Source organism: Schistocerca americana, chromosome 2, assembly GCF_021461395.2.
Source record: "Schistocerca americana isolate TAMUIC-IGC-003095 chromosome 2, iqSchAmer2.1, whole genome shotgun sequence".
Lineage (NCBI taxonomy): Eukaryota > Metazoa > Arthropoda > Insecta > Orthoptera > Acrididae > Schistocerca > Schistocerca americana.
Window position 1 is genome coordinate 307,732,516 of NC_060120.1, and position 27,084 is coordinate 307,759,599.

At 43.9% G+C, this 27,084-nt stretch overlaps 1 protein-coding gene across 1 annotated transcript in view; it reads left to right on the forward strand.

Moving 5' to 3' along the window:
* Positions 1-313: 313 nt before the first annotated feature.
* Positions 314-27,084, forward strand: part of LOC124596563 (kinesin-like protein unc-104) — a 334,536-nt gene continuing 307,765 nt past the window's right edge. The window contains exon 1 of the mRNA XM_047135747.1: positions 314-493. The gene's annotated coding sequence lies outside the window, so the exon portion shown is untranslated. The remainder of the gene's footprint in view (positions 494-27,084) is intronic.

A 27,084-nucleotide genomic window follows, 5' to 3' on the forward strand; every position in this document is an offset into this window, starting at 1 on the left:
GTGTCATGTTAGCGCATAGAGATCGATGGATTTAGAAAGCTGTTCCTCTGTAGCTTGTAATATTTTCAGGGTGATGAATCAGCTTCGGTACCCTAGAGATTGCGAGTATTTTGACTTGGAGGGCATCGCGCGCCGTACTAGTAGTATCCCGCCGCAGCGCGGCGCCACAGTCGCGCTCCGTATTGACGCAGGTCGCGAGCCGTATATCGACCAGCCAGCTCGGTCAGCGCCGCGGATGCGCGCGCATCGAGGTGACGTCACTGCAGCCGCTCGGGCTCTCGAGCAGCGCGCTGCCTCAGACAGTTGACAGACACCGAGGAAGGAAGGTTACGTTTCGGCGAAAAATGTGCGCACCCGCAAACGCGAGACGCGCCACCCCGGGTCCACCGCAGTGACGTCACGCGATTCTAGCCAAGTACACCCTTTTTCTGCACGGCAGACGCTGCATCCCGCTCTAGTGTGCTCCGATTCAGAACCGTGAGAGCTGCAAACTGTAAGTACATGTTTGGTGTGTCCGTTGGAGAAGCGCTGGCGACGCATCTGCGAGAGAGGTTCGCAGCTGCGGTGTAGCGTAGAGTAGCTATCAGCCGCTGCGCGATGCTATTGTCGACATGATGAGTGCCATGGCAGCACAGATTTAATGTGGCTTTCCATAATTCTGAACATTAACAACGAATTTTCGTCTCAGTCCTAGATCACTTATCCGAAGAATTGTGGCTATGTTAATAGCACAGAGAGATCTCGTAGGCGAACATCATTGGACACGAACACAATTGACTTGCGTTTACAAAGGAAAAAGCGGAACCAGCAAGCAGACGTGTGGCCACTGAAACGCCGCTTCGTGTTCAACCAGTGTGACGACGACCCGATTGCGAAGCGAGTTTCATTCTGGCGCAGTTCTGTTGGCGTGCAGTGTTAACTAGTCGCACTGAAAGATATTTTATATCATACGTTAGTGCTTCTTTATTGTTTCTTAGCTTAAAATTGGGTGGTCTGCGTTATGGCCATCATTTGGCGGTGGACGATATTGTGTTGCTTGCCTTGTATGTGACATTTGCGAGCAGTATTCTTGTGTTCCTTTACGAGTGTAAATTGGCGTTACAGCACAATATGGGAACGGCCGCGAATTAGACGATCGTCATTGTTTCGATTATTACTACCCTCTGCATCATTAGGAGTAAAACTGACAGTAGACGCGGCGCGAATATCGGGACTTCAATATGTAACGATTTATTTTTATACGTCCTTTTATTGGCTTCTGGGTACACCGATACAGTCAGTTCAAACCTACAGGGTTACCTTTCAACAAAGGGATAATTAATTTAAAAAAAGCTAATTAATTTAAAAAACAAAAATTCCACAACACTTAAATAAGTAGAGCGGCCAGAAATCTTCTGCATCATACATGAAGAAATAAACAAAGTAAAACACACACACGCACACGAAGTAATCGATTACGTTCTGATAGCAACTTGCCGCCGCGGGAAAATTCTTTGGAAAATTTTACGTTTTGTTATGCTCAGAGTTAAAGAGATAACGATTTTTTGCTCCAATATGATATTTTACATATTTTATGCCATATTTAGATTAAATATTCATTAGGAGTATATTGTTATTTTTTTAATTTTAAAAAAGGATACAAGAAACGTCTTCATACCAGGACACAACATTTAAAGGGTAAGAATTACGATCCTCCACCACCTCCCCCTCCCGTTTCCCATAAATTTTTTATAATTTACGTACGCATGCTCCAAAACACTTCTCGGAGATTTATCTGACACGTATTACAGCTTTTCTGTATTTACCTTGCAGTTTATTTAATTATAATGAAAAGCAAGTTGACAATGGGGAGAACGTAGACGTCGCGCTACAGACGGGTCAGTCTGTTACCACGACATCTTTCGCATATTCGTTGGTTGGCTTCGTCGACTTCCAACCCATCCCTCACACCCCCATGAACCTATACCTGAGGCTACGGTACACATTATTTCAGATCGCAAACAAGTTTTCGAGGGCGGGGGAAATACCACACTGGAAATTCTTCAAAGGTGTAACGGGAAGGAGAGAGAGAAAGAGAGAGAGAGAAATGCCACTGTGTGTGTGTGTGGGGGGGGGGGGGGGGGGGGCGTGCGTGCGTGCCTGCGTCAGCCCCTGATTGCCCTTGTGTGTGTTAATAATAGTCACGTGCAGTCAAGCAGATGTGAACGGAATCTGTGAGAACTGCGCTTTCAGCAACACAGTGACAGATTGACCTGTACTGTGATCCGAGGCAGTGGAGAGAACAGGTGCGGCAGTGGCAGCGGTGAATGGCGAGGTGTTGGCTGGTTGTGCAGCTGTCCGCCAGTTATCGATCGGATAGCTCGCGCCCCGCCGGCACCGACCCCCGGCTGTGTGGACCTCTGCCTCTGACACCGACACCCGCTGCTCAACCTCGCCCTCCCCTGAGCCGCTCCTTTTAAAGACACATCACCCGCCGCGTGTCGCAGCCATCAACATATGGACCGCCCCTCCATATGTTTCACAGGAGCTCACAGTTTGGAACTTACCCTGCCCTGGTTTCTTTTTTGGAAGCGAGTGCCCACGTAGTGGACTACAGTAAAGGAAACCAAACAAAAATTGTGAGTAAGAATCAAAGATTCAGGGAGAAGAAATAAAAACTTTGAGGTTTGCCGATGTCATTGTAATTCTACCAGAGGCATCAAAGGATTTGGAAGAAAAGTTGAACGGAATGAGCAGCATCTTGAAAGAATGCTATCAGATCAACATCAACAAGAGCTAAAGATGGATAACGGAATGTAGTCGAGTTAAATAAGGTGATGCTGTGGGAATTAGATTAGAAAACGAGACACTGAAAGTAGTAGATGAATTTTGCTATTTCGGCAGCAAAATAACTGATTACGGCCGAAGTAGAGAGAATATAAAATGTAGACTGGTAATGGTAAGGAAAGCGTTTCTGAAGAAGAGAATTTTGTTAACATCACTTATAGATTTAAGTGTTAGGAAGTGTTTTCTGAAGGTATTTGTATGGTATGTATATGGATGTGAAACGTGGGCGTTGAAAAGTTTAGACACCAAGAGAATAGAAGCTTTTGAAATGTGGTGCTATAGAAGTATAGAAGAATGCTAAATAGTAGAAGGGTAGATTGCATAACTAATGAGGAGATACAGCCTTTGAAATGTGATGCTATAGAAGAATGCTAAATATTAGAAGGATGGATTGCGTAACTAATGAGGAGATGCTGAACAGAATTGGGGACAAAAGAAATTTGTGGCGCAACTTGAATAGAAGAAGGGATCGGTCGATAGAACGCATTCTGAGGCATCAAGGAGTCGGGAGTCACCAATTAGAGGGAAGTGTGTGTGTGTGTGTGTGTGTGTGTGTGTGTGTGTGTGTGTGTGTTAGAGAGAGAGAGGAGAGCCGGAGGATAAAATCGTAAACGGATACCAAGAGATGAATAAAGTAAGCAGTAGGATAGTTCTGCTGTCTGTCACAAATGCTGTCTTTCTCAATACTGTTTCGCGAAAAGAACGTCTTCTTCCCTCCAGGCATTCCCATTTGAGCTCACGAAGCATCTCCGTAGTACTCGCCTGTTGATCGAACCTACCGGTAACAAATCTAGCACCACTTGTCTAAGTTGCTTCGATGTCTTCCTTTAATCCGACCTGGAGAGAATGTCAAATACTCGAGCGGTACTCCAGAAGCTCAAGAATAGGTTGTACTAGCTTACTTACACGGTCTCCTTTATACATGGGCTACACTTTTCTAGAATTCCCTCAGTACACCGAAGTTGACCATTCGCCTTCCCTACAACGGACCTCGTTGATTTTGTCCCGCTTTGCAACGTTATTCCTAGGTATTTAAAGTTTTCCACATTCAGAGCAAGCTGGCATTCATCACACCAAATGAAAATTCTATCCAAGCCGCCCCCTTTCCTTATACAGTCACTCAGACGACAGTTTCTTGTACACTGCGGCCTTAACAGCGATCAGTCTCTGATGGCAGCTCACCTTATTAAGACTTCCGACCGTCTTCACATATTTTTATCTTGTTTTCAGTGGAATACACAAAATTTCTCCGTCGCGTAGGGCTGTCTCAACACTAAAATTCGTTCGTATTTTAATGTTGGAGCCGACATGCACAACGACGAAACTGACGTGTTACACTGAAACGAAATTAAAATATCTGAAGACGTCCGCTGATGGCTGAAACCGGTAATCACGTGTATCGCTTCTAAACCTTGACTTTAATAAATATTAAATCATATATTTTCAACGGTAACTGTATCCTCTGGAAGACATGAAGTCGGCTCATGCAGTAGAAGTAGCTAACTGTCTTCAGTGTGCCTTATTCACCAGTGAATTTGTAACTGTTACTTTACGTAAAATCCAATACGGATATGAGCACTTCTAAAACGGCTGTCTAGAATTCCGTCGCCTGCGATTTCCGGTGGTCCATGATTGGAAGTCATGACACGTCTACATCTTCAAAAACTTGTACAGCTAGCCATTTTCTGAGCTGTAATAGCGCTCTAAGTGAATGTCTGCAAATATTTGTACTGTCGTGTTGGCAGTCTGCGGAGTGCATCGTCTTAGTTGAAGATAATTGCAGATCTCGGCTTTCTACCTCATCCTTCCTGAACGGCACGAGTGTTTTCAAAGTGAATAATAATACGCCTGAGCTGTTATTGATGTCTATTGTACCATATAGTTCACCACGCCGCATTTTGGAGTTTTTCACCATTGCTGAATCAGAATAACATCATTGCATGGTAAAAAAAAAACGCATTTGTTTACTACCAGACACGAAGTAGAAGAAAATATCCTCTTCATATCTCCGTTGGCGTCTAAAAATAAGTGCCCAAATGTCATTGTTTTTCTTTTGCGTGTTTTTGATATGCACATTGCCCACAGTCCCGATAATTCAGCTTCTAGCTAACAGTTCGGTGCTGTGGGACCCAAACCACCTGTTGAAAATTCATAGTAAGTAGAAAAGTAAGCCGGCGAGTATCCAGCACTTCCATTCATGCGCTCATCGATGTCTGAAAAGTGTTTCGTGCACTTTCCCTGCCAGTACTCGACGTCCTCATTCGTACGTCATCCGCTAAATGCTCCACATCAGAGCCTTACTTTTTCGCCACTCGTTACTTTTAGTCCATGAACGTCACACAAATCAAGACCAATATCAGCCACATTACGCATGAAGAAATGAATGCGTCAATGTGTGACTGGCTGGATACTCATGCCAGCACCCTGACCTGGACGTAGCGTCGCCTAAGTACTCGTACCTCTAACATGTTTCTGGCGGCCTTTTGATAATTATGTATTAACGACGTGATGAACAACACAGTACATTCAGTTCAATTCCGGCTCCAACTTGTGCTTGTTCATGTACTGTACACGGATACTCCGCCAGCCACCTTATCTTAAGGATACTTCTGCCATCACATTCATTTGTGCCCCTTCCTGTTCCAGTTGCGAATGGCACGTCAGAAGAACAACTGTCTATCACACTCCGGATAAGCTCTAATTGCTGTGATTTTGCCGTCGTCATTTCGCGAGATGTATGTTTGAGGAAGTGACATGTTGCCTGACTTCTAAGAACGTACGCAGTTATAATTTTAACCGTAAACGGTGCGCAGAGCTAATCCTTTAACATCTCTCTCTGGAGTTTGATGAATAGCTCTCTAAACCTCTGGCACTTACTGAGCGAGCCCGTGACAAAATGCGCCGTTCTTCTTAAACTCTTCTCAATCTCCCCTATTAATCCCGCCCATTAAGGCTTCAAGTTTGAGAAGCAGTACTGAAGGCTTGGTCCAAACGTTCAGACAAAAAAGTAGTCTCCCCAAGAGAAATCATTACAAACATCATTTAATACTGGGTAATCCTTGGACTTGATAACCGCCTGGATTTGGTTAGGAAGTGAGTCCTCAAGATGCTGCAGTACTCAGATTAAGCCATTCACGGAGGATCTGATCGCGCAATTCCATCAAATTGCTGAGATGATGGCGTCGGTGTCTTACCTGCTACTCCAACATGTCCCATAGATTTTCTACAGGGTTCAAATCAGATGATTTTCCAGGCCAGCCGAGATGTAATAGCGTGGGGGAGTGTTCAGAAAACCCATCACATCTCCTTCCAACCCGATGAACTCTGCTGTTGTTCTGAAAAGTGGGTGTGTCAGTAGCATACTCGTCATGCAGCTGTTGGCTGAAAGGCAACACCTGCTCATTCAGAATGTTTAAAGAAACGTGGTGGTTCATGTTAGTTGTCACCTCAATGAGCGGCCCTAATTCATGATAAGAAGAACTCCTTCAAAACTATACAGATCCACTTCCGGTTCGAGTCTGACTCTGTGCACATTCAGGATGAAGTGCTTCATTTGGCCTTCAGTGTACTCGACGTCGTGCGTCATTTGAATGTAGGAGAAAACGTGATTCATCAGATCACATTCGTTCCGCAAGTCAACTACTGTCCACGTTCGATGGTTTCCAGCCCACTAAAGACGCGGAGCTTTATTTTCCTGTGTGAGAAACGGCCTCACGTGAGGTGACCAACGCCCGATATTAATTGCATGCATTTCCCGTCACAATATTCTCTCTCTGACAGGTAGGGATGGACATTATTAACTGCCTGCAACAATTCCTGTCGGGTTTGGAAGAGATTTTGATTTACAAGCCGTCAAAAGAGTCCCGGAGGGAGGATGTTTTTCCGATCTCAATTTTGACGTCGTATTCCGTGGCCACATGGGTTACACCACCGCTTGTAGACACGTTGCAACTTCACACACTGTATGCACATGAACGCGGCCAATCACAGTTGTCCCTTTTTGCCACTGTCACGTCTTTACATTTACCCATATTTACGCACAATGTCGGCATGAAACATAAATGTTTCACTGATCGCTACTTCGTTGTACTCACGTAGAGGCACTGCACTCGCAGTTGAGCACGTGACTAGATCTTTGTGCCATGCGTAAAGCCTTAGTGACAAGAGTGACTGACTGTTCGTTCGTTGAGTTTATAAGGCGCCTCTTTCGTGGATGAATGACGTGTTCTCAGAAAGTGCCTTTTACCTCATTTGTAACGACTAGTTTTCAGACAGAAACCTACGATCGTGCATCTCCAATAGGAATCGTGATGATTGGCTCAGACTAATTGCTGTTCGGATGTTGTTGTTGTGGTCTTCATCCTGAGACTGGTTTGCTGCAGCTCTCAATGCTACTCTATCGTGTGCAAGCTTCTTCATCTCCCAGTACCTACTGCAACCTCCATCCTTCTGAATCTGCTTAGTGTATTCATCTCTTGGTCTCCCTCTACGATTTTTACCCTCCACGCCACCCTCCAATACTAAACTGGTGATTCCTTGATGCCTCAGAATATGTCCTACCAACCGATCCCTTCTTCTAGTCAAGTTGTGCCACAAACTTCTCTTCTCCCCAATTCTATTCAATACCTCCTCATTAGTTATGTGATCTACCCAACTAATCTTCAGCATTCTTCTGTAGCAACACATTTCGAAAGCTTCTATTCTCTTCTTGTCCAAACTATTTATCGTCCGTGTTGCACTTCCATACATGACTACACTCAATACAAATACTTTCAGAAGCGACTTCCTGACAAATCTATACTCGATGTTAACAAATTTCTCTTCTTCAGTAACGCTTTCCTTGCCATTGCCAGTCTGCATTTTATATCCTCTCTACTTCGACCATCATCAGTTATTTTGCTCCCCAAACAGCAAAAAATTCGTTTACTACTTTAAGCGTCTCATTTCCTAATCTAATTCCCTCAGCATCACCCGACTTAATTCGACTACATTCCATTATCCTCGTTTTGCTTCTGTAGATGTTCATCTTATATCCTCCTTTCAAGACACTGTCCATTCCGTTCAACTGCTCTTCCAGGTCCTTTGCTGTCTCTGGCAGAATTACAATGTCATCGGCGAACCTCAAGGTTTTAATTTCTTCTCCATGGATTTTAATACCTACTCCGAACTTTTCTTTTGTTTCCTTTACTGTTTGCTCAATATACAGATTGAATAGCATCGGGGAGAGGCTACAACCCTGTCTCACTCCCTTCCCAACCACTGGTTCCCTTTCATGTCCCTCGACTCTTATAAATGCCATCTGGTTTCTGTAAAAATTGTAAATGGCCTTTCGCTCCCTGTATTTTACCCTTGCCACCTTCAGAATTTGAAAGAGAGTATTCCAGTCAACATTGTCAAAAGCTTTCTCTAAGTCTACAAATGCTAGAAACGTAGGTTTGCCTTTCCGTAATCTTTCTTCTAAGATAAGTCGTAAGGTCAGTATTGCCTCACGCGTTCCAATATTTCTACGGAATCCAATATGTTTGGATAGGGATATATATTCAGCCATTGCTCATAGACATCATTCATGAATGTAACAGCGTGAAGAGTTGATATATAGTCAACCGAAGTATTGTGTCCCATATACTTTACATTGGCTACCAGAAGGTAGATCTGGACGTTTTCATAAGTAATTTCAGTTACCACATGAGAGGAATCGTTAGGAATAGGATGTTTCGGTTAATGAAAACTCTAGACCAACAAGTCCAAATATTTTGCTTTACAGAGAAATAACATTTATACTTCACGAGACATTTTATGATGTGTGTGGTGGGAGTTACTTTGTGTACCACTATCATTTGAGAACGTCACATCGGAAGAAATTCTGTAAGACTCCGAATGAACACGAATTCGTCTGATTTTTCCCTTTATGACCATTTCACGACATCTACATCGCAGAAATAAACATGTTGCCCAACGCTTCTTGGAACGTTTTCTGTCAGGAATTTCAACCGTGAAATTCCCACGATAACAATGCCTCTCTCACAGTGCTTGAGACTGGAATTACATGAGCCTTCTGTGCGACAAATACAGGGACATCTGATGCATCGTTTGATAACTCTCTGTGTCTCCTACACTGCTCAAGAGAAGTTTTGAATACTATGCTGTCCACGTCACTAGAGGTGTAGACCCAGGTACTTCATGTATTTCCACTTAGTCCATATACTGGATGGTGTTTACTAATGGCATGCGTTGTGGCCGTTTCCCAGTCGTGTAAATACACAACTGCCGCAGCGGTACACCGCGAGCAGTCCAGCATCAACAACAGCTCCATTCTGTTTGTGTTCAGCACTGCAGTAACATGCCACGTAAAAGCATACAACATTTTGCTAGAGTCGTGATAGCGGCTTTACTTTCAGCAGATCGTACACAGCAAGATGTTGCCGATGGGTTACATGTCACTCAAAGTGGCGTATAAGGTGTGTAGAAAGTAGAGAGAGATGGGAACGCGAACGATAGACCTCGCAGTGGTCATCCTCGTATGACAACACCAATCCTGGGTCGTTTCCTCCAACTGTCGGCTCGCAGGCGCCCAACATCAGCTGTCAGAAATACTATAAACGACTTCTCCCGGGCAACAGGGACTCATATCTCAGGCCAAATAGTGCGTAGAAGTATGCAACGAGAAATTTTGCACTGAACCAACGGAATCGACGCTATCGAACGAACTGGGCTCCTGCACATCAACATTGGACATAGCAGAGTGGAGTAATGTCATGTTTGCTGACGAGACCAGGATTGGTTTCCGACCGGACACTAGACGTGTTATATTTTGGAGAAGCACTAGACGACACGAGGAATGCCGATACGTTAAGGAAGTCCATCCGTCAGCAGGTTGAAGTGTAATGTTCTGGGCGGCAATAACGAACGGACAGCGGACCCTCTAATTCCCGTCTATGGCAATTTGGCTGGTTTCTGATACATACAAGAGATCTTAAAACGATTGTAAGGCCCTACAGACGTGAAGTCGGTGACAATTTCATCCTAGTCGATGACAATGCAAGACCGCACCATACTCTAGGAATGTCTCGGTATCCCCAAAGATGCAACATTAACTGAATGCATTGGCTAGCACAGTCCCCAGACATGAGTGCAACTCAGCACGCATAGAACCTGTTTAATGTGACCATTGCACAGCGTCCGAATCCATCTGACAGTCTTCAGGACCTCATTGAAGCTGCATACCCCAAGATTAACTTGATGGTCTCATTCAGAGCATGCCTCGCACAGAACTCATCCGCGTACGGGGAGGACATATTCACTACTAAAGACTGATAATCATCATCATGAGATAAAGATTTTCACTGCTTCTGTTTTCAAGTTGTGCACTTAGGGGAGAGTTTCCTTTGCTTTGTAACGATTTTTGTAACTAACCAAAATTGTTTTTGTTTTCAGAAGGAATTACGTTTATTTTGTTAACGAGGGTTGTACAAACCTCAGTGGTGGTGCCATAAGTTGTGATAAACTCTATCGTATTCCAAAGTTTTGTTGGGGTGTATACATTAATGTTTGTAAAAATTGCAAAATCCGGAAGCGATGGTCTATATGACTCCAAAATCGGAGGACGTATAGAACATGGAACCACGATAAGTGATTAGGTGTGCAGAGAAGTGATACGCACGCAGGCCCGAAAGTGCCCTCGTATGTGTGACTGGACAGGCAGTGTAATGCCACGCTGCGTCAGTGCAGAACTGTCAAACGGTGTGGAAACGTGCAAGCAAGTTTCGGTGTGCCTCGTCGATGTAAAGAGCGCAATACGAGCATGTCAGTTCCAACGGGACAGTAACTGGTCTCTCGGGTAGAGGTTTGTCATGCCGTGACATTGTGACTCGTACGTGTGTAAGCAGCGGATAGAGGTGTGTCGTGCACGCCGGCTAGCGGGTACTGGGCCACGCAATGAGAGCGTAAAGCGGGATGGCCGTTATTCCGTTATTTTGTCCGTGTGGTCGTTCGTCTACTATGTTGGCTCGACAATGCAGCGCTGCCTCGGGTGTGAGCATGTCTGTGTCGGCACCATCTGCTGAGGTTTGGACGCATGCCATTGCGTCCGTTTCCATTGACCAGTGACCATCAATGCCACGGACTGCACTGTGCACATAACGCCGTCACTGACTTGCTGAGTGGCAAAATGTGTTGTTTCTGGACGATTCCCACTTCAGCTTGTCCTACAGTGATGGCCAAGTACATGTTTGACGCTACCATTGTGGGCGCAATCGGGAAGACTGCATTGTTGAGTGGCGTATCGTATAAACGCAGCGTTATGGTTTGGAGCAGCATGAGCTATAATATGTTCTCTTGCCTCCTACAAATTGAGGGCTATCTTAACAGCAACTTCTACAGGGTTATTACAAATGATTGAAGCGATTTCACAGCTCTACAATAACTTTATTATTTGAGATATTTTCACAATGCTTTGCACACACATACAAAAACTCAAAAAGTTTTTTTAGGCATTCACAAATGTTCGATATGTGCCCCTTTAGTGATTCGGCAGACATCAAGCCGATAATCAAGTTCCTCCCACACTCGGCGCAGCATGTCCCCGTCAGTGAGTTCGAAAGCATCGTTGATGCGAGCTCGCAGTTCTGGCACGTTTCTTGGTAGAGGAGGTTTTAAACACTGAATCTTTCACATAACCGCACAGAAAGAAATCGCATGGGGTTAAGTCGGGAGAGCGTGGACGCCGTGACATGAATTGCTGATCATGATCTCCACCACGACCGATCCATCGGTTTTCCAATCTCCTGTTTAAGAAATGCCGAACATCATGATGGAAGAGCAGTGGAGCACCATCCTGTTGAAAGATGAAGTCGGCGCTGTCGGTCTCCAGTTGTGGCATGAGCCAATTTTCCAGCATGTCCAGATACACGTGTCCTGTAACATTTTTTTTTCGCAGAAGAAAAAGGGGCCATAAACTTTAAACTGTGAGATTGCACAAAACACGTTAACTTTTGGTGAATTGCGAATTTGCTGCACGAATGCGTGAGGATTCTCTACCGCCCAGATTCGCACATTGTGTCTGTTCGCTTCACCATTAAGAAAAAATGTTGCTTCATCACTGAAAACAAGTTTCGCACTGAACGCATCCTCTTCCATGAGCTGTTGCAACCGCGCCGAAAATTCAAAGCGTTTGACTTTGTCATCGGGTGTCAGGGCTTGTAGCAACTGTAAACGGTAAGGCTTCTGCTTTAGCCTTTTCCGTAAGATTTTCCAAACCGTCGGCTGCGGTACGTTTAGCTCCATGCTTGCTTTATTCGTCGACTTCTGCGGGCTACACGTGAAACTTGCCCGCACGCGTTCAACCTTTTCTTCGCTCACTGCAGGCCGACCCGTTGATTTCCCATTACAGAGGCATCCAGAAGCCTTAAACTGCGCATCCCATCGCCGAATGGGGTCTTTGTTGAACTTCGTCCTGAAGTGTCGTTGCACTGTTATGACTGACTGATGTGAGTGCATTTCAAGCACGACATACGCTTTCTCGGCTCCTGTCGCCATTTTGTCTCACTGCGCTCTCGAGCGCTCTGGCGGCAGAAACCTGAAGTGCGGCTTCAGCCGAACAAAATTTTTATTAGTTTTTCTACGTATCTGTAGTGTTCGTGACCATATGTCAATGAATGGAGCTACAGTGAATTTATGAAATCGCTTCAATCATTTGTAATAGCCCTGTATATCAGGGAGGTTTTAGAGCCCGAGGCAATGACCCTCCAAGTGCCATATGTAACCAGCACGATGTCTGGCCACATGTAACGAGGAATGTGCTAGCCTACTTCGGAGAACGGCAGGTACCATAGCTTCCCTGGCAACCATGTTCACCCTAAATGCCACTCATATAACACACCAGGAATATGGTGTGTCAGCAACTTGATTGTGCTGGTCATTTCACGGTGATTTGTGGACGCTCTTACAAACTTCGTGGTAATGTGTTCTCCATCAGCATATCCAGGTCCTCTTTGATTCCATGTCACGAAGTCTAGAGACTCTGATTACAGTACGTGGCGGCTTCATACTATATTGAATATGCACGGTCAACGTGCATGTACAATTCTGCAATTCTAATCATTTGTGTACTTCATCTCCCTAATGTGTGGAATAAATTTCATTGTGGTCACATGTCTCGTTCTTGCTGTTGCAATTTTCATAAATAGCAGTTTATTAATCGAGCTTGGTAAAGGTGAACAGACTGACGAGCAGTACTGGAAATCGGTGCAAGGAATGTTTTGTGAGATACTTCTTTCTTGGATGAATTACATTTCAAAGAAGCGCCGTGCATACACTGGAATATGTCTTCAGTTCTGTAGGGAAACCATGGAAAATTTGAAGCAGGATAGATCTCACGAAAGAGAGTTCTTTGTTTTAACAACTAATTCAGCTCGCTCGGTCCTGACCGTAAAGAATACGTGAACGCGCAAAATTAAAAGATCAGAGGAACACAACCGTTGACCCTCGTCACATAGGTCGACTTGAACTAGTGCAGTCACATTTTTGTATTCGCTTAGCGTCTCTCGTTACAGACTCGGAGGTCCCAGGTTCGATGCCTCGTGACCTTTCAGGTTTATGGGTTGGGTCATATAGCCTCGGTTGGCGTACACTTATCTTGGAGAAACTAAATGAGAATGTGATTCAGTAAATAAGCAGCGAAACTGGCACGCAAGTAGTCGGAGTGACGTCAGCTTAAAGGTCACACACACACCTGGATGTTACACTACTTTTTACTATTTGTATACACTATCGCTGTTCTGGAGTTTCTGGACCGTCATCTATCATAAAAATTTATTGTGGTAAACAAAGGCAACATAAATGCGGTTCTAACCTGTTTGCTCCGCTTTCATGCTTTGCAATGCGAAACCATTTCACTACTCCATTTTAACGTTCATCTTTCATGTGCAACTCTTGTTATGGTAAGGAATATTGGTAGCGTCTACGCAGGCAGATACAGTTCCGGAAACAGAAACCCACAACAGCATGTTCGTGTCATAGGCATTGTAAATTTAGTCTATCAGCAGACCAAGTACGAAGAACAGCAACATGCTGCTGACTCGACCACACCAAGGTATTTACCTCTGCGTGTCCCTCAGCTGTCACCGAAAATACTGAGTCTGGTTCGTTGAGTTTGCGAGACCGTAGTTTATTGATTGGATTACGTGGCGATCTGCTGTAAGGTTAATGCTGTTTAATAATGCTAACAGCGTTTCATTAATCTGATAGCGAGGCCGATTACGGCGTAGCAAGAAACAAGCTCATAGTTACATCTGCCATAGAACTGAGTGGTTCACGTCTCGGAAAATCTTCCAGAAAAATGTGTAAAATTTGTGGAGAGTTAAATCCCGTAGAGCCGGGGTAGAGAAAGTAGACAGCTGCTGTGGCTATCTTGTTAGATGAGAGTGGGAGTACGTTAAACCAGCGTGCTGAAACCAGTAAGAGCAGCCAAGTCACGCCCCGTGGTCTCTGTGAAGGCTGTTCCCCTGAGTCAGTGGACTCTCCTTAGTCTACTGAACCGTTGAGTCTTAGTACAACAGTAGAGAAAGGTGAGAACTGTTTACTGGACCACCATTAGGAGTTTGGTTCAGCCGCCTAATTAAATAGGATTTCTTTTCTCGTGCTTAATGAACCACTACTCTCGCCAAGTGCAAGATTTGCATCTTAGGTGTATCGGGTGGCGTTTGATGACGTTGAAAGGGGTGGTGGCAGGCGGGGGGCTGGGAGGGGAGGGGGGGGTGAGGGGAGGGGGGAGGTGGGCGACCAGATGCTCGCACATAGTCTGCTTCTTCAGAATATTGCCAAGAGGATTGCAGAGTTTATCATTCCTGTCCCAAGGACGAATGAGGAAGGATTATGTCACGTGGTCTCACTCTGTGACCCACTGCGGAGAAGTTTGGGATTTAATCCAGGCCTTAAACATAAAATCTGGTGATCTGGAACTTCGCACTATCCTCTCTTCTCCTTTTGCTGGCTAGGTACTTGCGGTGAAAATTTCTTTGACGACAAGACATCCAAACGGCTTCCATTGAGCTAAGCGCCTTTTAGCGACTTGTGGTACAGAGGGGGATTTGTTGAATGGTGGAAATTCCTAGACGGTTCGCCCATATTCTTCAAAAATACTGCGCAAACATCTTCATACTGTTCATTGTCGTTCTGTACTTTCTCGTATATATGTATGTACAGTACTGGACAGTCCGAGAAAGCAAGAGATGAGCTCCCGACACATATTCTCTGTTTTGAGTTCTTGTAAATGTAAGGGCCATTCTGTGAAGATGCTAAGAATGCCCAGTATCTGCAAGGACGGTAGATTTCTTCCCAGAAGATTATAAAATTCTAGTATCATTCTTATTTCCTTAAGACAGATTTCGACGGCAATCCACCAGAGAGCAGTGTTCTCCCTTCAAACGTTCCTGATATGAGTTTTTGTGTGTAGCTTCCTTCCGTCTTGTCTTCGCTTTCAGCTTTATACTCTGTAGGATGCAGAACATTGCGAACGAGGGCACGTTAGATGTTCCTGTGTGCCCCACTGAGTGTTGACAGTGTGAAATATTTGGATAACGGTCGTCCCACTTCACTACGCGAGATACACTGAGGTTCTTCAAAACCATTTGCAAATGGCTGCAGGCACAAATAGATAGTATAATAAATTGAATATTATATCACAGACAGTCGCCTGGCGAAACTGTTCTCATGTAACAAATATTAACCAATAGTGTTTGGCGAGAACAATGTTTTTCTTCCAACGTTTCCCATTTAAGTTTATGAAATGACGTTTTCGGCAGACGGCTGCAAGATAGGTGACATCCAGTTTATTTTACCATTGATTTCGACATGCAAGCAATTTTCAAGCTGTTTTGAAGAACCTTATTACACGTCGCAATTTAAGGTCTGACTACGACGCCCCAAACCATTTTACACAGACAAATTTGGTTCGGTACGTAGAATCTTATGATAGGGTACATGATGCGCGCTCTTCCAACGGTGTACGAAGTCAGATGGACTTCACATAACAACCTTAATTATCATGTAATAAAAGCCAACTGCGCCCATGAAACATGATGATGATGGTAATGATAGTATTCATTGGCGGCTACTTTGGGGTAGAGGTCTGCATTTTGGCTGATCAGGGAACTCAGGGAACTTCCCGTCTCGAAAATTTTAGAAATGCGTGTCACGGATTGGTTTCTTCATCCGAGGAAGTAGGGACAAATCTCGACACATGTCATATGAGAACGTAAGTGGTGACTGAGGGGGGGGGGGGGGGGGTAGGACTGGGGGGAGTGAAAGCTCAAGGAAGCAGCTTTGCCGCAGTGGCTTGGTATTCTGCAGACTCCATCCACCCGGTGGGTGGGTCATGTTCAAAACATCGCGCAAGGTATTGAAAACTGATTTTCACTTTTCCACTATCGCGTCGATTGTGATATGTACGATACTCCACTTTCTCAAAGGGCTGCGGATTTTTTTTTTTTTTTTTTTTAACTGTTGAAACTATCCCACAAAGTATCGGAGTTGCATTCGGATGACGCCAACATCTTCCACCATATTTCAGCTGACAACCATTCAGCCGTCTTCAGGTGAGTGATTTACATTCGAGACTGCTGGTGCACGTCGCTAACTTTCTACCAAAAATTGACGCGGGGACGCATGCGCATAGGTTGCTGCTACATGAGCGACCTCTGTCGAGTTTGCGCCCTCTTCGCATATTGCTCATCTGTGGGGCGCAGGCGCATGCGTAACGGTGAGACCAGATGCACGCCCTCTATCGGAATGCCGCCGAAGCCAAAATTCAGATGTCAAATTCATAAAATTAACTTACGCTAGTCTTGTCATTAGGCATAAAATGTTTCCTATCTTCAGAATGGAACCATGGGGTCCCACGCCTTATCCAGCTGCAAGACACCATCACGATTAATAAAATCTTCCACTAAAAGTATTTCCACTGATTCCTTAATACAAAGCTAAATCTCAGAAGGAAACCGTCGAGGCCAAGATTTCCGTGGCGTGGCAGTCGATAGAACGTCCCGTGGAGATACAATGCTCGGCCAGGGCTGACTTACTGCGCAGCGGAAGGTGAGTGATGCGATCATGTACAACGCACCTTTCACGTACTGAGGGTGTGGTTTGAGCATTGTAGGCTTTGCTACAGTGGCATGGTATTCTGCGGACTACACCCTTCCGCAGTCCCAGGTCGTCTTTTACAGAACGCAGAAGAGCACAAAGCTTGCTTTGTAGGTGGCAGAGAGACAATTTGAATATAACGTCTCCTTAGGATGCTGCTTAATCTCTACGAAACATTGGCGACGTATCGGAGGAACTGGAACGCCCTGGACTTGAACATCTCCTTTTCTTCTTAAACCTGTGCTGATATCATGTAGAGAACATAATCTTTGAACACAGAGATTAGGTATTCCAGCTCCTTTAGTCGCTATTAGATGCAAATTACGGCTGGTGCTCCAAAGGCGAAGGACCCCCATAGTTTGTGAAGGATGGTGACAGCTAGACGCCTGCAAACACAGGTCCCTATGTGTGGACTTACTGTAAACGGAATATCCCAGTGACCCATCCGCTTACTGGAACTGTAGGCAGGCACCCTCTTCCGAAAGACTGGAGTCTACACAGTGCCTTGCCAGTATGGTCAAGTCTACATTGGGCAGCCCACACACACATCGTGTGGAGAGTGCGTTGAACATGATAACCATAAGTCATCAAATTAAAACTATTCTTTATTAGATTCGTTACGTTCTTTGGATTATTTTGTCACGAAACTCTTGGTCCCAACGAGATCCTTCTGGGATTAAATTATTAAGGAATATTGGAAATACGTTTGGCGGATGATATTACTCTTGGTGGCGATTTTCAACTGGATAAGATATGGAACGCGGTGATTTCTGTAGTATCTTCAGTAAGAAAACTTTTACGCCTAATCTGGCTTATGAATTTTAACTCTGCCCGCCCATATTCTCACAGAGGGCGTGTACGTCGTATCAGCATTACGCATCTGACTGTCGAAATATCATGGAAACATGTCGATGTCATCCGTTTGCTATGCCAAAACTTCATGGAATACTTATTACACCAGGAAAATTTTAAGACTCACGACTGTTGAGTCTGTTCCCAAGTTGAAAGCAATGCTGAATGTTAGGAGCAGATTCTATGTCCGGCCGATCTGCGAACCTCGAGCCGCACCTTATTTTAAAGCTGTCTGACTGCGCTATTTGCCACGTGAGACATGTCGGCCACTAGAGCACAAGTGTCCAGATGTTGACGCGACACAGCTTCCCGATGAGTCAGGCAATTCCCAGAAGGCCGCGCGGGACCTCAGCATTCAGTCGTCACCAGAGGAGACGGATGCAGGGCAGCGTCAAAACTGGAGCATTTAATCTGAAAATAGTAAACGTACCCAGGGTGAAATTCTTCAGGCCTTTAGAGCTGAAAACATCGAAGTTGCGCACCTAATAGTCTGATGAGACTAAATGAAACATGACAGTACTGTGATAGTGGATGTTGAGCGTTCTGACCTGGGTGTGAAACCATCTATTATCCAGAAAGGAAGGAAGAAGCTGATTCGAAGTTCGGATGCAGCTTGAGGCTGATCGGGATAATGAAGCTGTGAGCATATTTAAGCGACGTTACATTATAATATGTACTTTTGCACGGACCACAATAAATAAAATGCAAAGCAAAAGTGTGACTATAGAAAAAAGCAAATATTATTCTTCTGATTGTACTGATACTGTTCTTATCGATATTAGGTCAGGAATGTGGAGCAAAAGGAAGATTATTCGCTGAAAGAGTACAGATTGTGAAGGCCCTTGGTGGGACCGAGAAATGATGCGTGGGGTGGCTTCCTTTTTTATAACAATCACTGAATTTATTTAAATGTTATTTAAGATTGGCTTCAATTCCGAGTGAGAAATTTCCGTAAAAATTTAAGTTATGTCTTCTAATTTAACTCTGGTGAACCTTTTGGCTTCAATTCCGAGTGAGAAATTTCCGTAAAAATTTAAGTTATGTCTTCTAATTTAACTCTGGTGAACCGCCCGCCGCGTTAAGGAGAAAGGCATTTGGGTAAATTATGTTACCAGTGTAAAAGTCGTAACTGGGGCTTAGCATCTGATACTATCGAAAATGATACACCGCTACGGGCCCTGGTATCTTAACATTAAACATAAAATTTTAATCCAGAGAATACATATTTGTCTTTGCTTAACACAATGATTTAAAAACTGTACACTGTGCAAAGCCACTGAAGATAAGCAAACACTTCTACAACAGTTAATCTGGTTTAAAATACGATACAGTCTTCAATAACATTACAGGTAATGCGGCTCGTAGAACTGACTTGCTAGCAGTCATTAGGAAGTATAAATGGTAACCGCAATAGCCCTCGCGGAATTACAAAGCGATCAGCCAGAACGAATACGGTTCAAAGACTATCTGTATTACAGTGTCGTTTTTGTCTTGACTTCTGAGGAAACAAAGGCTGATTGTGGGTGCCATGACTCTTTTTTTCTTACGTCATTACGTCATTGCTCCGCGCTTTGACGCATTTACGTAACTTTCTCGGATACGCGAAGCTGGTTGGCGGCTCGAAAGTTTTTTGCAGTATGCATGCAACAGATTTCAGATTTCTAAAAAAAAAAAAGAACTGTAGAAATATATAAAGGAGAAGCATTACCAAAAATTTCGAAAAGTTCTTAGCCGATTTACTTCACATTTTTACACGATACTCTTATAAACATTCGGATGGTCATATCCTATATACCTTTTAAACAACAATGTGAACTCGGTGCTACTCTCTAGAACAATGAAAACATAGGACTTTACTGGAAGGACAGGAGAATAATTAATTAACTGGATTAGAAGCAAGGCACAAAAATAAACATCAGTAACGTAGAGGAAGAGGTCATAATTAGAAAAGGATGGCCCTATCCCTATATTTAATGTGTTCATTGAGAAAGCTATTCAGATCATGAAGGACAAGACAAAGGGAAAAAAAGCGAATGGTGAAGAGATACACTGTATTTAGATTTGTTGATGATATTGTGATAGTTGCAGAATCCAAAAAGAAATGAACATAATGTTGCCACTAGTAACCTATGGAAATTAAAAGTGAACAATCGGAAAACAGAATTAATGGTAGAACAGAAAAGTGTGGGAGGAATTAAAACCGATACAAAAATTGATGAGTCAGAATAAAGCAGATGAAACAGTTTTATCATCTCGGCAGTGTAATCAGAGAGGACAGTAGATACTTAACGGAAATGAAGATAAGCACAGCATTGGCAAAGCAGGCATTTATGACTAAGAAAAACACTGTAACCAGCAAATATATGAACATAGGTGTTAGACAGTCCTTTGCCAAATCATTTGTTTGGAGTAACTTATCTATGGTAATGAAAGTTGGACCATGGATAAATTGGAACGGAATCGACTGGAAACGTCTGGAATGTGGATATGGCGGAAAATGACAAGAACGAGATGGACGGAAAGAAAAACCAACTTTGAAGTCCCGAGGGAAGTGGAAAAGGAGAGGCGATTGGTAAGGAAATGGAAAAAGAGAAAAATAAAATTTATTGTAGATGTCTTCAGACACTGCACATTCATCATTAATATTCTCGTAGGGAAAGTGCTACCAAAGAAAGGAAGAGGACGACCTAGGATGAAATATTTGGAAGACATAGAGAAAAGTATAGGATGTGACAATCACGTGGAACTGAAACGAACAGTCAATGACAGAAGAGAGCGTTTGCGTCGACAAGGCATTGGCCCTTAGAATATGTATGCATGTACAGATTTTCGGCTAAAACCTAGTGGGGAGGTCTCTCTCATTTCACATAGACAATGATACCAACCGAATTACGCATTGAGTGTAAGCGAGTGAAGGTATCGTTTACATTAATAATAAAGATGACTCAAACTCAGAAATTAAAATACATTGGGACTGATTTACGATGAGAATGTTTTTACTATGGTTAATTTTATGTCCTCTTTCATTAAATCTTTTCAGCCATGGTTACGCAAAAGCTATAACTGTATTCTTTACTACGGGGACATAGACCATAAATTTTTTTGATCTAAAGTTGCATACACAACAATATGTACAGGATGTCTCTCCTAAGAGTCCTCAGGAACGTTTTCTGTAGTGTTTCAGCAGATGTTTGCAATTTCCTTTTTGCCTTGTGTAGCTGGAGTCAGCCCAGACAAAAATAGTGGTCATCACGTCCTTCATGCGACACCCAGTGTCGGCGGAAAGCGTCAGATTGTTTCCCGTTAGAAACAAAATGATTTTTGAAAGCGGAATTTTACGAGCCCATTCGATAGAGCGGTCTCAGAGTAGTCTAGTGCAATATTTGTTTTATCGCTGTATATTAACAGGGACAGTAAAACATGAAGGACAGCAGTGACTCAGTAGCGCTGGATGCTTGGCGGTAGCAGGCAGAGCAGGCTTCCTTCGTGTTTTACTGTCCCTGTTAATATACAGCGATAAAACAAATATTGCACTAGACTAATCTGAGACCGCTCTATCGAATGGGCACGTAAAATTCCGCCTTCAAAAATCATTTTGTTTCTAACGGGAAACAATCTGACGCTTTCCGCCGACACTGGTTGTCGCATGAAGGACATGATGACCACTATTTTTGTCTGGGCTGACTCCAGCTACATAGTGCAAAACCGAAACTGAAAATATCTGCTCAAACACCACGGAAAATGTTCCCGACAACTCATAGAGGAGACACCATGTACACATATAATTGTGTAAATGTACTGTATTGTTTTCTTCTCACAGTCGTACTTAACTACGATAGCAAAACATTTAAATAATTCGACACATTTTTCACATACTCGGTTGTATGATCTCGTTTGACGGACTGGTAGTTCAGAAAACCAGTCCATAATCTTACCACACTGTATCCAACAAAAAGAAAATGTTGTACATTCTGAAGTTTTGTAATTGTAATGTTTACAAAAAAATTAAATACCTTAAAACAATAAAAACCAAACCAGCGGAGTCTTTTACATCCATATTCTGTATGATTTATTATAATTTCCAGTTCCATACCTTCAAATCAGGCGAAGTCGCAACTAGTAGCAGAAATTTGCGTCCTGACGCAATTCCCAAGGATGCCCCAGCTTAGGACGTATATCCAATTCCCCTATACATGTGGCTATTGCGAAGCGCTGCCATGGTCGCTGGTTATTAATGAAAAAGCCCTTTTCCCCACCTGTAATCCTTCACTCATCACTAAGTAATCACTTAGGATTCATAATCTTCTCTTTAATATTTGGAATTAATATTTTAGCTCGGAATTAAATAAAATATACACAACCGCACCGGTACATGCATTAGGAAAGTAAATTTGCCATTTAGAACCTATGTACACAAAGGAGTTATGAAGGAAACACGGAGAAGCTACCTGGACGTCGTCCAAACAGCGCTTGCAGATCGGAGTCGTCGATCTTCAGCTGCAGCCAGCAGTCAGTATGTGACTCCTCTCCCAGAATCCCTGTTGAGCGAGACCAGCGGCGTTTGCATATAGTTGTCATTGTTAACAGATAAGCAACACTGCGTGAAATAACAGCAAAAATCAATGTGGGACGTACGACGAATCTGTATACTTATATGGATATGGTGTCTGTTCTTTCGGACATTTGTCTGACCTGAAACTGTCTAGAATGAAATTAGAATTATATATTAATACCTTCAGCTGCTCACGGTCGTTGATATGTATCAACGGGGACAGGTGAAAATGTGTGCCCCGACCGGGACTCGAACCCTGGATCTCCTGCTTACATGGCAGACGCTCTATCCAGTTGCCCCACCGAGGGTACAGAGGGTAGTGCGACTGCAGGGACTATCTCGCGCACGCCTCCCGCGAGACCCACAGTCTCACCTTATAAGTCCACACTCTACATTCGTAGTGTCCCTACCCAACACACTCATTACTCGTGGAAGAGATTCTTACCAAGTCCCGTAAGAGTTCGGGTAATATGTGCTCATCCGCACAGAAGAAGGAGGTCATGGCTGGTATTGCCATGTCCGAAAGAACAGACACCATTTCCATATAAGTATATAGTCTGGCAATACCGGCAATGACCTCCTTCTACTGTGCGGATGCATACATATTACCCAAACTCTTACGGGACTTGGTAAGAATCTCTTCCACGAGTAATGAGTGTGTTTTGTGGGCACAATACGAATGTAGTGTGTGGACACATAAGGTGAGAATGTGGGTCTCAAGGGAGGCGTGAGCGAGATAGTTCCTGCAGTCGCACTATTCTCTGTGCCCTCGGTGGCTCAGATGGATAGAGCGTCCGCCATGTAAGCAGGAGATCCCGGTTTCGAGTCTCGGTCGGGGTACATATTTTCACCTGTCCCCGTTGATATATATCAACGCCCATCAGCAGCTGAAGGTATTGATATATAATTCTAATTTCATACAACGAATCTGTCCGTTATGACAGTGCGACGAAATTTGGTGTTAACGGGCTATGCAGCGCGTCTCCTGCGCTCGTGACCATTGGACCCTACACGACTGGGACACCGTGGCCTGGTCAACTGAGACCGAAATTCAATTGGTAAGGCCTGTTGGTAGTCTTCGATTGTGGCGCAAAGCTCACGAAGCCATGCACCCACGTCGTCAAAAAGGCACTGTGCAAGCTGTTGGTAGTTCCATAGTGGTGTGGGTTGTGTTTACATGGAATGGACCGGGTGCTCTGCACCAACTGAACCGATCATTGACTGGAAATGGTTGTGTTCGTCTACTTGGAGACCATTTACAGCCATTCATAGACAACATGTTCATAAACAACGATGCGATACGTCACCGTGCCACAATTGTTCACGATTGGTTTGAAGAACATTCTGGAAAGTTCGCCCGACAGTAATTCCATCGAACATTTATGGGATGTAATCGAAAGGTCGGTTCGCTAACAACGTCGTGCACCGGCAGCACAATCGCAATTATGGACGGCTGTGGAGGCAGCATGGTTCAATTGGCTCTGAGCACTATGGGACTTAACATCTCAGGTCATCAGTCCCCTAGAACTTAGAACTACTTAAACCTAACCAACCTAAGGACAGCACACACATCCATGCCCGCGGCAGGATTCGAACCTGCGACCGTAGCGGCCGCGCGGTTCCAGACTGAAGCGCCTAGAACCGCACGGCCACCGACGGCCGGCGAGGCAGCATGGCTCAATATTTCTGGAGGGAGCTTCCAGCGACTTGATAACCCATGACACATCGAGTTCTCTCGTACATCGGACAAAAGGAGGTCCGACCTGGTATTAGGACGTACGCCGTGCTTTTGTCACCCCATTGTACTGGGGGTGGATAGTCAACAGCTCAGCTTTCATAGGAACAAACAGCCTCTGCTGTGTTGACGATCTTACTTGCCACTTAGGCCGCACTGAATTATAATTGACTAGCAAAAAAAACAAAAACTTAAGGAAAAATTCGAGGTAATATACTGACGGGCGAGCTGTACTATTGTTGCTCGTACGTTTTAAAACAGAATTTGTCCACAGCTCGTGGTCTCGCGGTCGCGTTGTCGCTTCCCGAGCACGGGGTCCTGGGTTCGATTCCCGGCGGGGTCACGGATTTTCGCCTGCCTCGAGATGACTGGGTGTTTGAGTTGTCCTCATTCATGAAGGTGGCAGACTGGACTGAGCAAAGATTGAAAATTTGTACGGGCGCTGATAACCGCGCAGTTGAGCGCCCCCAAACCGAAACATCATCAAAAAACAGAATTGGCATGTGCACGGACAGTCATCAAATTTTAACGCCTGTGTTCATACAGAAAAAAACGGCAGTGTTGCCTGGTGAGGCGAAAAAATCCTCGGGAAAACAAACAATGGTCGGCATCGTCCTAGACCTTGATGACTGTAGGCCAAACGTGCGAGGATACGGGTACCAGCAGGAATCAAACGTACAGTAGTTGTCACCTGGAAGCATTCAACTTCACCAAGGATCTCTCCCCTCTCCCTTTTATCCTCTTACTCAGGCGATGTCTATCACATGCTGACGGTATTTACAAAAGGTAAATAAGAACGGTTACACCATTGTTCTTAAGGCCTCTCCCTCTGTTCTGGGGATCTGAGCGGAGAGAACGTGCAATGCCTTCTCTTTTTTTCTAGACACTACTGTTTTTGATTTCTAATAATATTTGCCAGTGACAGGTGCTGCTTTTAAACATTACACGACATTGATCAAAAACGGAAGAAGGTACGACACAAGCAGGAGAATTTAAAAAAGGAGCTATGTCAGAGGATAGAAATTAAAAGGAAAAAATTTCCTTTGTGCATCGAAATGCGGGGGGAATACTTCTGAAACTAGTATGTGAGTCTGAGCTATGAGAGAATCACTCGATGCCCCTCTAGGAAATAATTTATTGAAATTGAGTGGGAAAAAAATCCATAGCCACCTCTTTGAAGCAGTTTTAATGTAGCTCATGAACAGAGTTAAAAGTATAACTTAAAACAGAGTTAAAATAAAGGTTCTTGACATAAAATGAAACGATAGACCCAGGTCATAATAACTGGAAAAAATCAGTAGAATGAAACACGCTAATTGCAAATGGCAGCACGAAAGAATGGCTATACCGACAACGCTCTATGATTAGGACATAAGTATCATCAACGTATAAGTATTTTGGCTTGCTTTAGTGCAGTAGAAACTATGACTGCAAGTATAACTTAAAACGTGCGTCGCGGATTGTTACATTAGTCGGTAAGAGCAAAAACCAACATCACGATTAGTACAGACTGGACAACCACCTTTCATTTATTAACTGCCGGCCGCTGTGGCCGAGCGGTTCTAGGCGCTCCAGTCTGGAACCGCGCTGCTGCTACGGTCGTAGGTTCGAATCCTGCCTCGGACATGGATGTGTGTGATGTCCTTAGGTTAGTTAGGTTTAAGTAGTTCTAAGTCTAGGGGACTAATGACCTCAGATGTTAAGTCCCATAGTGCTTAGAGCCATTTGAACCATTTATTAACTGATATGCCTCCTTTAACCTGTGTTTATTCCAAATTACAACGAAAAATCACAAACAATACAACGTCTCCGTAAGACACTCTTACCTTCGAATAGTGTTTCTGACAGGGAAGAAGCTCATACATTTAACGCACCTTTCAGTGCTTCATCTCCTCGTTTCGCCTTTCCCATCCTTCTTATCCTGCAAACTGAGGAATTCGGCATGTAGTATGTATTTATTTTATACACGCAGTACAAGCTGGCATGTCTCAATGTACGTCGGTACTAAGGCATCGTATAATGTAACGAGAAAGCCTAACTAACAGCCTATAAAATTTAATAACTTTTTATTCTTGCAAAGGACAAGAAGCAATAACAAGTATCCAGAATTGCCATTGAAAATAATTTGCTGAATTTCACGAGGCCTTCAGTGTAATGTTGCGGACACCAGCTGGACGTTGGTGCAGCCTTTTTATGTACACTGCAACTATGTTGTAGGGAAAAAGAGCATGTAAATATTCTTTTACCCATTGATGAACTCTCTTCATACCGTCTGAAACGTGAGAGAATATATGACTTAAGTGAGGCATTCGGACCAACCGTCTCGTATCGTCTATGTCTTCCCACTACTTGCTGTCTCGTCGACAATTTATTTGACTGAGAAACAGAAAAGCTTCATTTTGACTGTGAAAAGGGAGGCTCATGCTGTGACTTGTCGGAAGGAAGAGCAAGGCATTTGCTAGAGATGAATTTGGAAAATTCCGTAAAGGATTACTAGGTACAAATCCGCAATCGTTTATTCCTGAACAACTGTATATTTTGATTCTGTACCATCTGGCTCAGTGTTAGGTACATAAAAAGGCGCTGAGCTGCTGCACACAGTCTTGATGTAACCATGATCTACACCAAAGTGGAGAACAAAAGCGAAGAACATTGCACATGATGTGTTTATTTGGGATTTTTCTTCCTCAAATGATGACGCCAGAAACTCGGATAGAAATCCGAAAGCACACAATCAGTTACATTGAGTAGTCCTTAGAAAACACACGTGGATCTTTGTAGCGATGTACTCCAGGGTATCAACGATAGTGTGTTCTATTTCTGTTTCCATGACTGAGAGAGTGAATAAGCCAAACGAGATATTGGGCCATCTTTAATCGTTTATTCACTCTTTCGATATTGCTAGTCGTATGTTTCCCACGGGAACATGCTATCGTGCACTCTACACACACCTCAATATCCTGTTGCGTGTGTGAAAAATGCG